The sequence below is a fragment of the Theobroma cacao genome, chromosome 2 (genome assembly GCF_000208745.1).
Source record: "Theobroma cacao cultivar B97-61/B2 chromosome 2, Criollo_cocoa_genome_V2, whole genome shotgun sequence".
Classification (NCBI taxonomy): Eukaryota; Viridiplantae; Streptophyta; class Magnoliopsida; order Malvales; family Malvaceae; genus Theobroma; species Theobroma cacao.
Window position 1 is genome coordinate 16,617,508 of NC_030851.1, and position 10,745 is coordinate 16,628,252.

A 10,745-nucleotide genomic window follows, 5' to 3' on the forward strand; every position below is an offset into this window, starting at 1 on the left:
AAGCTACTGGAAAATGAGAAGAAGTTGATGGAAAATGATATTCAAACTTTACTTAAATTATGAAAATGCCCTTAACAAGTTGGCTTTGTCTTCCTCAAATCCTTTGTGCAATATTTTTACTCTTTTGACACTAAGATAAAGTCCATACTAGTCTAGAAATACTCGAGTTCACGAAAACTTAAAAATTTTGACTCGAAATGAAAAATGATCATTTTGCCCCTACCATGGAAATCATCATTATTTCTATTTCCTTTGTCATTTTATCCTCATTTTCATCATTCATTTATTTCTTAGGCCTACTTAGGCCTTAATAATATTAGAAAACCCATTTCTAAGAGCTCACTAAGGAAAATGATGAAATTACCCCTAATCCTTATTATCGCATGTACTTCTAGTTACGAGTCTATAAAAATCAAGGTCTCACATTTATGAACTAATACCAGAAGTATAAGCATTTACCTTTAAGCTGATAGTGTTATAATCAACTTTTTCATTGCCAAAATCACCGATGGATCATCTTAGTCATTATCTCATGCTATAACCACTTATAGAATATCATCTTTGAACAAATTATAACCAACTCCGTATGAGTTTTGTACCAATATGCAACATATATATCCATATATATTTCCAAAAATTTCAACTTCAAGTAGTCTTAGGCATATCAAGCTCAATAAGCCACTTGTAATATTGAAATAGCCAATAAATCAAATTTAGGATCATTTCCTTTTACGTTTAATCAGATTATGCTCACCATCATGTGGGGAATACTCAAAACCGGTTTATGTGTTCTATTCTCATACAAGTGTCAATCACTAATTGGCATTGTCCCCAAGCACCACGTGTCTTAAAAGTCGATTTTTCTTAGCCAAAATTCATATTGTAGCATTCCAACTCTAAGTCATGTCTCATTACCAATCTTTACTCTTATATGAGTACTTGAATTCTCAAATCATCATCGCTCTTCTAAGTAGATGTCTACAATTTTCATAGTGTATTTCTATTCCCTCATCAAGGGTAGTATCATTTAATCAAACCATATCACCCTCGTTCTCTAAATATTTGAAGCACCATTCAACCTTTGACTACCCTTATCAGGCAATTTGCCTTGATAATTATGCAAAATAGTTTGAAGCTTGTAGGGGAAGCACGTTTCACAATTTATGCCTTGCGTCTACAAGTATAACGAGACCGCAGCCTCATCAGGTCTACATAATGGCAAGATAATCATTGCCTTAAACCAATATTTCCAGGCATTCTTATATGTGCAACATATCTTTGTACTTATGTTACATATCAGTCACGAGCCCCAACTTGACTATATAGCCATTTGCTTTTTGAGCTTTAATGTTTTCTTGTTATGAAAAATCTCTCGAATTTATCTCACCAGGGTGTTCACAAGGTGAATACAAGTCCATAACTTATGGTTCAATGCCTAAAGCAGTGAACACAATCTCATTGTTAGAGTTCTACCCTTATCTACCAATCATAACTCCCTTTGCTTATTTACTTATACATTGCTTGATTGCTCACAAGCCACTCATGGCTATCTAAATTTGACCTTTTCTAATAAGTCAAACTAGTACATTCTCACACTTTGCCACACATTTCCAAAACACTTAAACTCTTCCTTTAATAGGATTCTATTGAGAACTTAAACAATCAAAGGCTTATCTTCAAAGCCACTCATAACTTTAACAATTCAATGTATGCTTAATAGCATTTTAGTTCATTGACCTCGATGGACATTATTTTAAGATCTCTTAAGGTGTCTTTGTTCTTAATTCGGACCATACCAACTAACTTAGTATATTTGCATTGATTATCCTTAAACTTCTTACACTCGTTATAACAATATCCTTATTTCACCCATCATTCATTTTAATGGCTTTATTAGGGTATATATGGCCTTTAGCCTGTCACAATGCATTCCACATATATGCTAAGGCATTTTCAATCTCATGCCAAACTTATAGTCATGTAACCACAAATTAAGCTAAATCCTTCTATGGGATATCTCCTTCCACATGATGCATGTGAATCACAAAATATACAACTTCAAGTATATGCCTAAATATTGATAACCTTCATATATTTCATGATCATGAAAACCACGTGTCACGACCCAATTTTCGGGCCATGATCGGCGCATGGGCCCAATGGGCGTAGCCCACTAAGCCCAGCAAGCCTATTTATATGACCTGTTCATCATTTCATAATTTTAATTCAAAATAATGCTAACCGTTTCCAATTCATAATGGCAGTACTAGTCAAATATACAGATATTGACTAAAACATACATTTTAAAAATTTACATCGGGTTTATCTATACACAACAAAAGGGATACTCGACTTCCAACAGAGAGACTCGGGTAAAAGTTTAGCTATTGAATGCCGAGATACCTACCAAGGATACGAATCTACGAGGACACCTCGACCTAGTTACCAGCTGCCTCTTGATTCGAAAACATGAAGTTGAAAACGGTGAGTATAAACCTAATGAGTGAACAAAGGAAGGGAACAAGCAAACAATAAGGAAAGTTTAAAGAAATCATGATGCATTTATCTTCAAAACAATGCAATTAAGTTTAGTTCTTAATAAAACCCCTCATTAAACCCTTAATGAGTTAATCACTTGACGATAAAGGGTCCATGCACAACAAAGGATTTGAAGAGTGAAAACTTTAATAGCATTCAAGCAAGTCAAGTCAAGTAAAATGACGGGTTTATCACCAAACCCCCTCATTTCAAACTTAATTAATTAATTCCTTGATGTTAAAAGTCCATGCTCAACCATGATGTTAAAGAAGTGGAAAGTATGGCAAAAACCAACAAGGTAGCATGCAAGATAGAAAGTTTCTCGCTGTAGCGAGAATGAATTCTCGTTGCAGCGAGATTCAGACGGTAATACAGAATATTTCTCACTGTAGCGAGTTGCAGGTAGCATAAACATAATATTTCTCTCTGTAGCGAGAAGCAGGACACCTAAATCAAAAGGGACCTTCTTTGCACTAAACATCTATTTGGTGCTGCAATAAAATCAATTTGCCAGTAAATGGAAAATTTTCAAGATTCATCATGCCATACAATCACATATTACAATCATGATCTTTCTATTGCATAGACATATACCTAAACATATATCAATTCGTATACTATCCCATCTCACCCAGCTCATGTGCATCCACCCACATCGTGCACATAGCCGGAGTCATTGCGTGCATCCCCCCACATCGTGCACAGTTAATGCTGTCGTGTACATCCCCCCACATCGTGCACACGGGCAATATCACCATCCATCTCCCTCACCACCGTCATCACCGGCAGGTGCACACTCACCTCGCACATGAACGGTTACATTTGTCACACAATGGTACCATTTATGACATAGTATATATATATATATCAACATTATACAAAAACATATGGATTCATCACAATATCCAGTTCATAACATAAAAAAAAATTTCATAAGGGCTTCTTCCCATGCGAGTTTTGAATAAAGAATTGATAAAATGCTTTAGGGGATTCAATCAAACATACATGTGTATATCCCAAAACATTCTTTTATGCAAGTTCACTCACCGGTATTTGTTGAACCTTTAGTCGACTCTAACTTCCCTAATGGTCCAATTGGGGTTGAGGGGCCTTGTTGGAACCTATCACGCACAAAAACATCACAACCAATCCAATTTACATTTATATCGCTTCAAAAGCTATTTCCTAAATCAAGCTTCAATAGCCGTTCCTATCTACCTTCCAATTACCATTTGATTAGCTATTCAATTTCTCTTCTTTAGTAACATTAGAAATAGATAAACAACTTCAGCAATAACACAACTCATAACTTCAATTACTAGCCATTATCAACAACTTAGAACCACTCTTAATTCGTCACTCACCTTGGTGGATTGTAATGAAATTCCTTCCCAAGAGTCCTCAAGCTATCATGAATCTCTCTTTCTCTACACAGTTCAGCTGGTGAGAGAAAGTATTGAAGAAAGACTTTTAAGGGTTTATTTAAGGTGAGGGAGGAAAAAAGTATGAAAAACCCTACAACAGGGTGTGTAAAGCACGAAGATTGAGGTTAGTTTGAGAGAGTGATGGAAGCTTGAAAGAAGCTTTCATGGAAGAGGAAAGAAACGTGAGATGAGAGGAAGAAGAAGAAGAAGTTGCTGGAGAAATGAAGAAGCTACTGGAAAAAATGAGATCTTTACAGCCAAAGCTTATCCAATCTCTACTGAAATTACGAAAATGTCCTTAGCAAGTTTGCTTGTTCTCTTCCAATCCTTGGTGCAATCATTTTACTCATTTGACACTAGGACAAGGTCCATAATAGTCTAGAAATATTCGGGTTCACGAAAACTTAAAAATTTCGACTCGAGATGGGAAATGACCATTTTGCCTCTACCTTGGAAATCATCATTATTTTTTTTATTTTTTTCATTATTTTACCCTTATTTTCATAATTCATTTATGCCTTAGGCTTACTTAGGCCTTAATATTGTTTGAAAGCCTACTTCTAGGGGCTCGCTAAGGAAATGATGAAATTACCCCTGACCCGTGTTATCGTGTCTACACCTAGTTACGAGCCTATAGAGGTCGAGGTCTCACACCACGATTTGCAAAACTAGCTTTCTATCTCACGTACTCTATCATAACATTAATTTCAACATATCTATTTCACCTTTTTGTGGTATGCCAAAACCGTCCTTTGGGAATATTTCACTACTAGATACCATATACCTTTACCATAACATTTAATACAAACTTGGTTAAGCAATGATTTCCAAATTTACTCTTAGCCACATGTATATCAAATTATACACCACTTATCACTGAGATCTTGACTTTTCCCATCAATCCTTAACCAATCACATTTATAAAGTGGATAATTTACTTAATTATTGCATTTCGCCTTTACGATCATAAGATCAAAATTTCCTAAACTTAGGATGTAGAAACTCCCTCTTAGCGCTTATCCAAAAATTAGTATTTTCTAAATCCCTTACCTCTGGGGAGATCACATTCAAGATTACTCATTTATATCATAGGTCGCATACTAAACCAATCAGACTTTTAAATTGACCTTCAAAACAATTTGTATATCAAACTCAATTATAGAACTCCATATGACATTTAGACTATAATCAACATTTCTAAGTCATTTAACTTCAAACCACCAATCCCTCACTAGTCCTTTAATCCTTTGGCTTTATGCTAAGCATAGCAAAATTCAAGCTCATCCTTAGAGCAGATCATTTACTAGCCTTTTACTTCTTGACCATACATCAATTATAATAATCACTGATTTTCACCCTTGAACTAATTCGTGTACTTATAACTATAAACCATAATAGTTCAAATCAAACCTTGGGATCTCACAGTCACTTAATTGAAATCAAAACCAGCTCCATCTAAGCTGCTATGCACATGTTCAACACAAATTCGCATATAATATTTTGGAAGCCCAACACCATTTACATATGGGCATAGCAAACTCAATTAACATAGTGCATTTACCTCCGTGCACATAAATATTGGTTTACACCTCCCTCAATGCTTAGATTTATAAACCTCAAGTAAATCACAACAATCACTATTTATTCTAGTCAAAGTACGCCCCTTATTACCACTATCACGTGCTCTTTTATATTGACCTTAAATACCATCCATAGTCATCTAATTTTCTTCCCATTCACAATCATAGGCTCAAATTATAACTCCACCAAATGAATAAGTTATTACGGACCTATCAGTCCAGCTCCACTTTCCTCCATCGTTAGTACGAGGGATATATCATTACAATAACCTTTTATTAGGAGCATTTGCTTAAAATCTTTCCAACAACAGCTCGTGTCTCAAGTGGCATCTCAAAGCCGGACAACGACACCACTTATAACCTTTATATGACGTTAGCAAAAGGGTAGGTTACTAGGAATAAGAGTTTATATAGCCTCTTGTCTATGACTTGTATTGTAGTCACAAAACATAAACAAGACTCTATATTAACTTTGACAACTCCTCAACTGACACAAGAATTCCTAGGACTCGACTAAACCTAGGCTCTGATACCAACTTTGTCACAGCTCAAAACTCAAGCCATGACCGGTGCATGGGCCCAATAGGCATAGCTCACCAAGCCCAAGCAAGCCTCTCTATGTCAACCTGTTCATTAGACCATCTATCACCTCTCTTACTTTAAGTTCTAAAATTCATAATTCCTGAATAATTTCTTCAAAAATAAATCATGAAAACCAAGTATATACTATTCTTAAATAGGGTTATCATTTGTCAACCCTAAATGACATCACTAAACAAGCCAAACATACAAGGGCTATAACAAATATCATTGCTTACAATTAAACATCCATATGCACACACACAAGGACCCTGACTACTAGCGGAGTGACTTTGGGCGTGGTACTAACATTGAGTGTCATCGTAACCTACCGAAAGATGAATAGGAAGGAGCACCTCATCATAGGATCTAATCACCTCTAAATCAGAAAACCTAAAACATGAATTGAAAAAAGTGAGTATAAACCCAGTGAGTGAACATAGGAAGGGAACAAGCAAACGATATAGAAGATATTTTAGAAAACACGATGCACTTGTATTGAAACCAGGCAATTTGTATATCATAAACAAAACTCGATGCCATGCTGTTTTTCAACTCATTTTGAAAACATTTAAGAATATCAACTTTCAATATACAATTTAATCACATTACATTTTCCAAAAATCTCTACTCTACAGGACAGGTGCACATGCATGTAAAAATTCACGTATACATTATGTGTATATATATATATATAGATAATTCAAACATACACCAAGGTCATCCCCACACTAGTCACCACGGCTCCGCACATACACTTGCCAACCTCAACTTAGCTCATGTGCACTCCCAAACCGCACAGAGCTAATATCCTCATGTGCATTCCCACATTGCACATGGCATATATCATCATCATGTGCTCTCCTACATCGCACATGGCATATATCATCATCATGTGCTCTTCCACACCGCACATGGCATATATCATTGACGTGTGCTCTCCCACATCGCACACTACCAGCACTATCATGTGCACTCCCACACTGCACACGTACAGTTATAATTATCATTCAACATTACATTTCAAGCATGTCACACATAAAAACATGTAACAAGAATCTTTGCACAACAATACATCACATGCCACAATTCAATTGGTAATTCACATAATATTTCAAAAACGTAATTCATCACATTATATGTTTAAAAACGTAGAAGTAGCAGTTGTGAAAAGCTTGTTCCCGTGCGTAAATTTTAAAAGAGTCAACCAAGGATATTCTAGTATTTCATTCAACACATATGCATTTGTTCAAAACCTTTTAAATGCAAGTTCACTCACCTTAATAATGTCACCTTACAAAACTAGCACCCACAAGATCCTAATCCAAGTAAGTCCTGAAATACCATCAGAACCTATATTTACAATTAAACCATGATAGCCTAAAATAAGTCATGAATTTGAACTTAAAAATTCTAATGAATATACACTAGCTAAATTGCATTTTAACCTAACATTTAATCTAAAATTCTAGTATAATTCACAAACCCATTAAATTGACTATTTAAATTTAAGGTTTCTTTACCTTGATGAGCTTAGAGGCACAAAGATCAACAAAAACCTAATATTTTAAAGGAAAAGAATTTGAAGAAATTAGGAAATAAAATCTTAAAATATAACCATAAAGTCAAAAATTTCAAGAGTTGGAAATAATACCTTTTGGCTTTAAAAATGAAGATTTGAAGCTGAAAACTCAAGTGTTGATGAAAGTGGAGTAGAAATAGAAAATGAAAGAAAGAAAGGGAGATTTTTCTCTCTCTCTCTCTCCTAAGGTTTAGCTGTGCTGAAAAATGGGGTTAGAAGTTGTGGTTTTGGTGCACAATAAGGGAGGAGAAGGAAGGAGTAAGAAAAGAAAGGAAGGAAAAGAAAATGAAAAATTTGATTTCCATGGTGCTAAGGTGAAAATGGCATGGGAGCATGAAGGAGAAGAAAAAAATATCTTTTGGGTGGATAAGAACCGGTCATGGGAGAAGCAGATAAGAGTCAAAGCTTTTTTTTGAAAGCTTTGGCCAAACTAATGGCAAAATTACCATTTTACCCTTTAAGGTTTTTTTCCTTTTTTAATTAAGTCCTCCTACAATCTTTTAATTCCAATTTCTTTCTATTTTTCCTCTTTAACACTTGTACCAATAAAATATCAAGTTCGCACTTCAACGCGGTATTACCATAATATTTAAATATATACTTACCCGCGTTAACTTTATTTAATAAAGACACGCAGGCCCCACTGACGTTATTTTTCTCCAAAATTCCCTCGTTCTTCTTTTTTCCCACTTAGATTGATCATATATTCCTCCTTCATGACCAATTTCAACATCGAATAAAATATTATTTTATTTCAAAAATTTTCACTTGTCTTCTTAGTACCCAAAATGTCCTATTATGCCCTGATTCACTTCCAAATCACTTTTTATCTCACTAATTCATCCTCAATGAAAATATTATTGTTTAATTATTATTTCTTCGAGTGTGAAATATTTTATGCCAAACTATGTCTTTCACCCTTTATTACTTTTAAACACTCTAATTAACCTTAATTGGTATCCGATTAGCTTTATTGGCCAACATATCAAAGTACAGTGTGTTGCAAATACAGTTCATCGTAAATTAGCACCTAAATTGTTGTTATGGACAAGCATAAGAAATGGGTGTTTAAGTGGAGGTAGACGTTCCCACCTTTAAGTTTATGATATGCTTTCATATAAGGAATATTATAACATGTGAGACATGATTCTATGGGATAATATGTGATGTAGTACCATGAGCTTGCACATGAGAATGAGTTATAGAAAAGTACATGTGTGATATGTTGATGACGCATGTATGAATATACGAAATTCTATATTATGATGAGAATCTTGAGATAAGGTTGTAAGGATGGTGGTAAAAATCTCGCTTGTGATTCTTGCCTACAAAGATCTAATAGTTTCTTAGTGCTTTCATATGGTGTGAGGTAACTTTGCACATGAATTGATTGCGTCTAGTATGATGATGATAACATTTCCACAAGGTGTGAGGTAACATTCCACATATAGTGCCAACGCTTAATGATATGTATCAAGCGATCCCACACATGGTGATGCAAAATTCCACTACATGGTGGCGACGCTCAACGTGAGTAAGGCTGATGTGCCACTAAAAAATGTATATAGCCCAGGTGGGGCAAATGTACCACTTATTTGTGACGCCTAGACGTGGGCCAAGACCAAGTAGGCATCCCTTGCATTCATGATTATTGCATATTATTCTTGCTATTGTGATGCCTTTTGTGATTGTTTCTCATGTTTGTAATGATTGATTAAGTTGTAGATTAACTTTCAGCTATACGATAGCCTAGATGAGATAAAAGATAGAATAAGTCTCAATGCATTATTTAAGCTTATGGGTTATAAAGAAAGAATGGCCACTTAAGTTATGTGGAATGGAAATTTATTTTTTAAGCTCTATGGATAGGAAAAATTGATTACTTGAGATATATGGATTGGAAATTTATGCTTAAGTTATATGGATTGAAAAATGATCACAAAAATGTTATGATTGAATCCTATAGGATAATCTTGAGTACATGAACAGCTTATATGCTTTACAAAAGTTTGGAGAAAATTACTCATGGCTTGGGTTTATATAGTTAAATATCATTTCTTTTAGGGAGGATTCTGTGAGACCATGTCAAGCTCGATTAAAAGACTGTATTGTACCGAGTGGTACAACTAAGTTAAATTGAGCCTTGAACTAGTTCAAATAGAAATTCTAAGAGGAATTTGAAAATTCTAAAACCCACAGAATGACTTAGAATAGTGATTCGGAGTTCAAGGTCCAATTTGGAGTCCATCAGGAAAATTGACCGATTATGGACAAAATGGTCATTTTATCATTTGATGATAAAATGGAGATTTTTAGCCAAGATTTGATTACATTTGACCAAGAATAATTATGATTATTGGAGTATAAAATGATGTTTAGCAGTGAAAAATTGTGATTCTTGGTATTTTTGGAGCACAAGGGCAAAATGATAATTTTACCACTAGAGGACTAAACAGGAATTTTTATAAAATGATTTTTTTGCCCCATTTGGTTAATATTGATCAATATTAGTGTTATTTGAGGTTGAAAAGTAGAAATAATGTGATTCCGGTACATTTTGGAGTATAGGGGTAAAATCGTAATTTTTTCACTCAGGGGGTAAATCGGTAAATTTTTTACCCCAGCACTTGTCAAGACCAAGGGATTTTAATTGTGGTAGGATTAGATAAATACCAGAATATTTGTGGTGAAAAATTAAGAAGAAAAAGTCAAAAAGTTAAAAAATTGGGCGAATAAGCATGTGACGCGTGGCATGCTTGATTATTTTATTATTTTCTATTGAAATCAGCCCATTAAATCCCCAATTCTCTCACCATATTCGGCCTAGGCAACCAGCAACAAGAACAAAGGAAGAACAAAGGGAAAAACAAGAAAACCTAGGTGGAAATTCAAAGAAAAAGTGAAGAAATCAAGGAAACAAGCTAGGTAAGTTAGAATTTCTTTAATTCTCCTTGATACCTAGCTTACCCATGCTTTTGTTCTTGATTTCCATGGTTGAATATTGAGTTATCATGATGAATTCAATTCTGAAAAATGGGTATG

The 10,745-nt window shown here is 34.7% G+C and overlaps 1 long non-coding RNA gene across 1 annotated transcript; it reads right to left on the reverse strand.

Annotated features, from left to right (window-relative positions):
• On the reverse strand, window positions 7,399-8,022 carry LOC108660877. The gene is made up of 3 exons (XR_001926575.1): window positions 7,776-8,022; window positions 7,645-7,680; window positions 7,399-7,474 (listed from the first exon to the last, which is right to left on the reverse strand). It is a non-coding gene; the product is annotated as an uncharacterized LOC108660877 (long non-coding RNA).